Here is a 6,168-nt window from a genome sequence, read left to right on the forward strand (position 1 = left end):
AGGCCCTCATCACAGCCTTTGTTGTTGCTCATTTTTGATACTCACGAATGATTTGACTAGAGTCTTGGCTTTGTTGTATGGTGGTACTCTTTCCTCGGTTCAGAATTTTATTCCAATGGGTTTTATCTGAACAAGGTTTTAACGAGGCCACCTTTAGAATAGGTTTGAGGAGAAGTGAAGATATTTGTCCACTTCTTCCGATTGGTTTATAAGTTTGCTTTTGCGATTGTTACAGGCAGCCGGCCTAGTTAGTAGGTAACTGCTTATGTCCTGACATTCGCCCTAGGTTGCGTCTACTTATATTCCTCTGTATTATCCCTTGAACTCAATATATGTTCATTCCAATTCTCAAAAAAAAAAAAAAAAAAAAAATCTTTCCTAACTAAAAACTTTGTAATGATGGTTTTGTGTTCTAAAAAGGATTGGCTTTCTACTGGAATTGACACCTTTAAGTCGTCCACAAGTGACCTTATTTTCGTACTGTAGCTCATCCCACATAATCCAACCCCTGTTTATAGAAAATTGGTTAAATAAACAGAGGGTAGGCGCCTTCATATTTTAATCCCAACGACAAGAAGAAACCCCACACGGTCACACCTCCCATCTATATATAATTCAAGCACCATAGCTTGCTTACCATAACTACAAGTCCTTCACATCTTCCAACTGAAAACTGAAATCACAAACAACAGCAGACCCAGAAAACTACATTCTCATTGTTCAGTCTTCATCAACTTTGTTTAAGATGGTTTCTTACGAGTATATTCTGGGTGGGTTGTTAGCTTCATTGCTGGGCTCTGTTTTCTTCATGATCATCAGTACTACACTCGGTGGAAACAAAAAGGTCAAGGCTTTAACTGGGGGAGTCAAGAGTAATGCGTTTGGAGACGGTGCGTTTCTGCCGGAAATGGAGGAGGAGAAAAGTACCGACGTCGTTATTGTCGGTGCCGGAGTTGCTGGTGCAGCTCTTGCTTACACTCTTGCCAAGGTCAGATTCTTTTCATCTCTTTTAGAATTTGATTGGAAATCTGTTTACTGAGCAAGTAAAATATATGATTTCATTGTTTGATCATTGGAGGAATATAGTCAGTGTTTACTTATTCCGACTCTTATTGTCTTTTGATTTTTTTATTATTAAGTTGGATCAACATTTTTTTGGGTACAAATGAGTCTTGTTTCGATGATCGATTGGATGAAAGTTACATTCTTTTTTCTCTTTTGATTTGTATCTGTTGGGTAATAATATGAGTAATGTAGTTCAAAATGTACTTGAAGTTTAATACTTTACAATCAGTAAGAAAAGAACCAGAGTAGTTTAGCTTTTGCTAAGATTGGTACCTGATTATAAGTGATATTTGAGAAGGCTTACGGAGAACAGTACATACGCATTGCCTAAAGTGGCACATTTTGACTCCTACTGTTTTTTTTTTTTTTTTTTTCAATTATGGGTGAAAGACTGAAGTTACATCTTTTTTCTCTTTTGATTTGTATATTTTGGGTAATAATTTGAGTAATGTAGTTCAAAATGTACTTGAAGTTTCATTCTTTACTAGCAGTAGTAAGACACGACCAGAGTAGTTTAGCTTTTGCTAAGATTGGTACCTGATTGTAAGTAGTATTTGAGAAGGCTTAAGGAGTAGAGAATGTGATTAGATAGGCATTGCCTAAGCCCTAAAGTGGCAAGTATAGATTTCAGCTTTTGCTGTAGTGCCAGCTTGATCTTTAATATGTGGGTTTTGACTAACCATATATTTTGCTTATTGTTGTAGGAAGGACGCCGTGTACATGTCATAGAAAGAGACTTGACTGAGCCGGATAGAATTGTTGGTGAGCTGTTGCAGCCTGGGGGTTATCTCAAATTGATTGAATTGGGTCTTGAGGGTAAGCAATTTAGAGCTCCTTTGTTATTCCTGCAATAGTTTGCCATAGTTTTTCTGCTATTGAATGTTAAGTTGGCAGACATTGGTTTTTACTTTTTAATCAACAATACTATTTGTGGATGCAGACTGTGCAAATGAGTATTGATGCTCAGAAGGTGTTTGGTTATGCTCTGTACAAAGATGGGATGGATACTACACTGACTTATCCCTTGGAAAAATATAGTTTAGATGTCGCTGGGAGGAGTTTCCACAATGGTCGTTTCATTCAGAGAATGCGTGCAAAAGTTGCAACTCTTTCAAAGTAATTCTCATTTCCCTTTAAGTTTGTTACAAGATTCTACTGATTATTGTATGTGATTGCTTTGGTGGAATATGTTTCAAGTTTCAATTTTTCATTAATGTCCCATGGAATTTCATTGCAGTGTAAAGTTGGAACAAGGATCAGTGACAAAACTAATCGAGGAAAAGGGCATTGTCAAAGGGGTGATTTACAAGAACAAGGCTGGAGAGGAGATGAGAACATATGCTCCACTAACAATTGTGTGTGATGGCTGCTTTTCAAATCTGCGCAAATCTCTCAGTGCACCGAAGGTAACAATGGGGTGACAACCTTGGGAAAATCAACAATTTGAACTCAATTTTATAACAAGACTGTTTGTTCTTTCATGAGACCAACACAATTATTTGTTATGGTATCAGGTTGAAAGCCCCTCCTGTTTTGTTGGTTTGATCTTGGAGAACTGTGAGCTTCCACACGCAAATCATGGACATGTAATTTTGGGAGACCCTTCACCCATCCTGTTTTATCCTATCAGTTCCACTGAGGTTCGTTGTTTGGTCGATATACCTGGAACAAAAGTACCTTCAGTAGCTAATGGTGAAATGGTCAACTATCTGAAGACTGTAGTGGCTCCTCAGGTATGCATCTGTAGTTTTCTTGAGTTTAGTTCTCACTCGATACGCATATCCATTTGAACTGAACTAAATTTAAGGACTTCTTTGTATTTCAGGTTCCCTCACAGCTGTACAATGCCTTTATGGCTGCTGTCAACAAGGGAAACATTAGATCCATGCAAAACAAAAGCATGGCTGCTAATCCTCTTCCCACTCCTGGTGCCATTTTATTGGGGGACTCATTCAACATGAGGCATCCTTTAACCGGAGGTGGCATGACTGTGGCTCTTTCAGACATAGTTCTTCTCCGTGATCTTCTCAGGCCCCTACATGATCTCAATGATGCACCTGCTCTGTGCAATTATCTTGAATCATTTTATACGTTGCGTAAGGTAAAGCCACCTTTGAGTTAACTTATGACTAAAACTTCTTTCATATGCTTTTTTATGTTCCAATTTGGCATTGTTTGTGATTTCGGCGTTGCTGATATCATGCTTGGTATTCATTGCAGCCTGTGTCATCAACCATAAACACTAGGGGTGGGCGCGGGTCGGGTCGGACCAGTTTTGGGCCAAAACCGCATCCGACCCGTATTCTTCGGTGGGCTAAATATGAAGACCGAAAACTAAATGTTAATGGAGTGGGCCGAAAAATTCGGGTGACTCGAACTTTCAAGTCGGCCCGGTTCGGTTTCGGGCCGTCGGCGTCGTCGCTCATCGTTGTTGGAGAGTTGGGATCATCGTTGCAGATCGAAGGTTGAAGAGTCGGGCTTGGCGTTGTGCAGATCGAAGGCATCGGCAGGCGGCGTCGGCAGGCTGAGGATCAAGCTCGGCGTTGGTCGGCGGCGCAGCGTGGTGGTTGTTGGTCGGTGCCTGTGAGAGACAGAGAGAGTGTTGGTCGAGAGAGATGGCTGATGAGAGGCCGAGAGAGATGAGAGAGAGAGAGAGAGATGAGAGGCCGAGAGAGATGAGAGAGAGTCTATCGATCGAGAGAGAGAGAGAACGGGAATAGGTTAGGGTTTTTTTTATGATCAGGTAAGGTCGAGTTCACATGAAACCCAATCAGAAGCCAATCAGAAGTTGACATGTATTAAAAATAATAAAAATTAATATTTTATATAAATTCGGCCGGTTCGGTTTATTCCGGTCGGTTCAAAGTAAGAACCCGGTTCAGGCCCGGTTCTATCCGGTTCGGTCCGGTTTGATGCTTTTTCCTTAACTGTTTCTTCCGGTTCGGTAATCAGAACCCATTTTCCGGGCCGGTTCGGCCGGTTTTCTGCTCCCGATTCGGTTTCTGCCCACCCCTAATAAACACATTGGCAGGTGCTTTGTACAAGGTGTTTTGTGCATCACCTGATCCAGCAAGACAGGAAATGCGTGAAGCATGTTTTGGCTATTTGAGCCTTGGAGGAGTCTGTTCATATAGACCAGTATCGCTTCTCTCTGGTCTTAACCCTCGTCCACTACACTTGTTTCTCCATTTCTTTGCTGTTGCCATCTATGGTGTCGGCCGCTTAATGCTTCCAATCCCTTCACCTAAATGCATGTGGCTTGGGTTTCGATTGATCTTGGTATGTCAACGAATATATTTCCACTACTTTCTTATCAACATGTTTATCAATTGCAAATTTCCATGTGCATATAACTGGCTGCTCATACAAATCTTTTGGTTTTTCAGAGCGCATCAGGCATCATATTCCCCATTATAAAGGGCGAAGGAGTTAGACAGATGTTTTTTCCTGCCACAGTACCAGCATATTACAGAGTTCCTCCTGTTCTTTAAAGAAATGGAAACTTGTAAATGACCATATCTACAGGAAAAAAAATTGTAGTGATTTTTTTTGAAGGGCTAAATACTAGTTAGTACCCTGTGGTTTAGGTCCAAAATCAATTTAGTCCCTGGACTTCTAATTTCATCAAAAACACCCCTGCACTTTCAATTTTGATCTAATAGGTCCAATTCGTTAATATTCTGTTATGGGTTCAAGTTATAGTTGGATTATTTGTTGAAAAACTATTTATTTTTAATAGTAGGACTCACTCCTAAATTGACTATGCAGACCACCTCGACACCACATCATAAAACATAGGCCATATATGAGCCACATTAACAAGTTAAATAACTCAATTGTCGGAAAACTAACAAATTAGACCTATTAGATCAAAATTGAAAGTGCAGGGGTGTTTTTTGATGAAATTGGAAGTTCATGGACTGAATTGATTTGAGACCTAAACCACAGGGTAGTAATTTGTATTTAGCCCTTTTTTTTATTTTATTGATTTGATAAACCAAAGTGTATCGAATGAAAAAAAGAATCAGCAGAATTAGTTTAGAGATCAAGAACAGGGGTCACAAAAAGCAAATTTTGTTCTTTATTCTATAGGATTTCTTGGTACAAGTTAGGTTTCCCGTGATATTAGATGTGTACAAAACTTTATCAGTTGGTAAGTACGATACACCATAATTTTGGTCATTGAGTTATTGGTTAATATCCGATGTGTACGTGCACAAGTAAACAAAGATTTTATTGTGAATGAGTTATCTAGACTATGTAAAACGTAAATCTAACACATGTAAAAGTGAGAAACAGTTTTACCATGTCACATTCAAATACAAGGGGAGGAAACTCGGAGAGAGATCGATCGATGGAGGTAAAAGTGAGATCGAATGCATGACCCCGAAACATTCTTCATGCATGGAGTCATTTGTATTTTATCTAAAGGCATCCAAACACAGGCCCGGCCTTGCCCAAGGGCAGCCTTGGCAACAGCCCAAGGCCCAAGGGAAGGTAGGGCACAATTTTGAATATAAGGTTATATATATATTGATGTACTTATATATAAACAGCAATATACGTTATGGAATGTGTAAAAAAGAATCTTTTATTTCAGAATTATAGAGGACACTAATTGGGTGTTTTTTTTTTTTAATATGAGTCATCGAGAACTGTAAAAAGTCAAGCATCATTATAATAGTCTTTCACTCTCTCCAAAACCTAGAAATCAAACAAATTTCTCTTTAAATTTGGGGTTTCAATTAATGGTTATTAAATCCCTCAATTCTTCACTTGCATCATCTATCATTTTCAATTTTTCTCCTATCTGCTTTTCATCTCCCAATAATCTTTCTCCTCTCTATTATTTTGTTATTCTACAGTGAGCAGCATATTTTTTGACATTTCATAATGCAGGTTGAGTTATAGATCAAAATAGATATTGAGTGTTTTTTAATTTTAAAATTTTGGATATTAGAAGTTCTGTTGCTTTTGTTTTTTGTGATTTTGTTGATTATTCTAAAAACTTGTTATTAATTTGTAATTTTTTGAAGTTGGATTAATCTCATAATCGTTAAAAAAAAAAAAAAAATCTCAAGATCGATCCTGGGCAACAAAAAA

The 6,168-nt window shown here is 38.5% G+C and overlaps 1 pseudogene; it reads left to right on the forward strand.

Annotated features, from left to right (window-relative positions):
• The first annotated feature begins 647 nt into the window (after positions 1-647).
• Positions 648-4,609, forward strand: LOC133735926 (squalene monooxygenase SE1-like; annotated as a pseudogene).
• Positions 4,610-6,168: the final 1,559 nt, after the last annotated feature.

This window comes from Rosa rugosa, chromosome 3, assembly GCF_958449725.1.
Source record: "Rosa rugosa chromosome 3, drRosRugo1.1, whole genome shotgun sequence".
Classification (NCBI taxonomy): Eukaryota; Viridiplantae; Streptophyta; class Magnoliopsida; order Rosales; family Rosaceae; genus Rosa; species Rosa rugosa.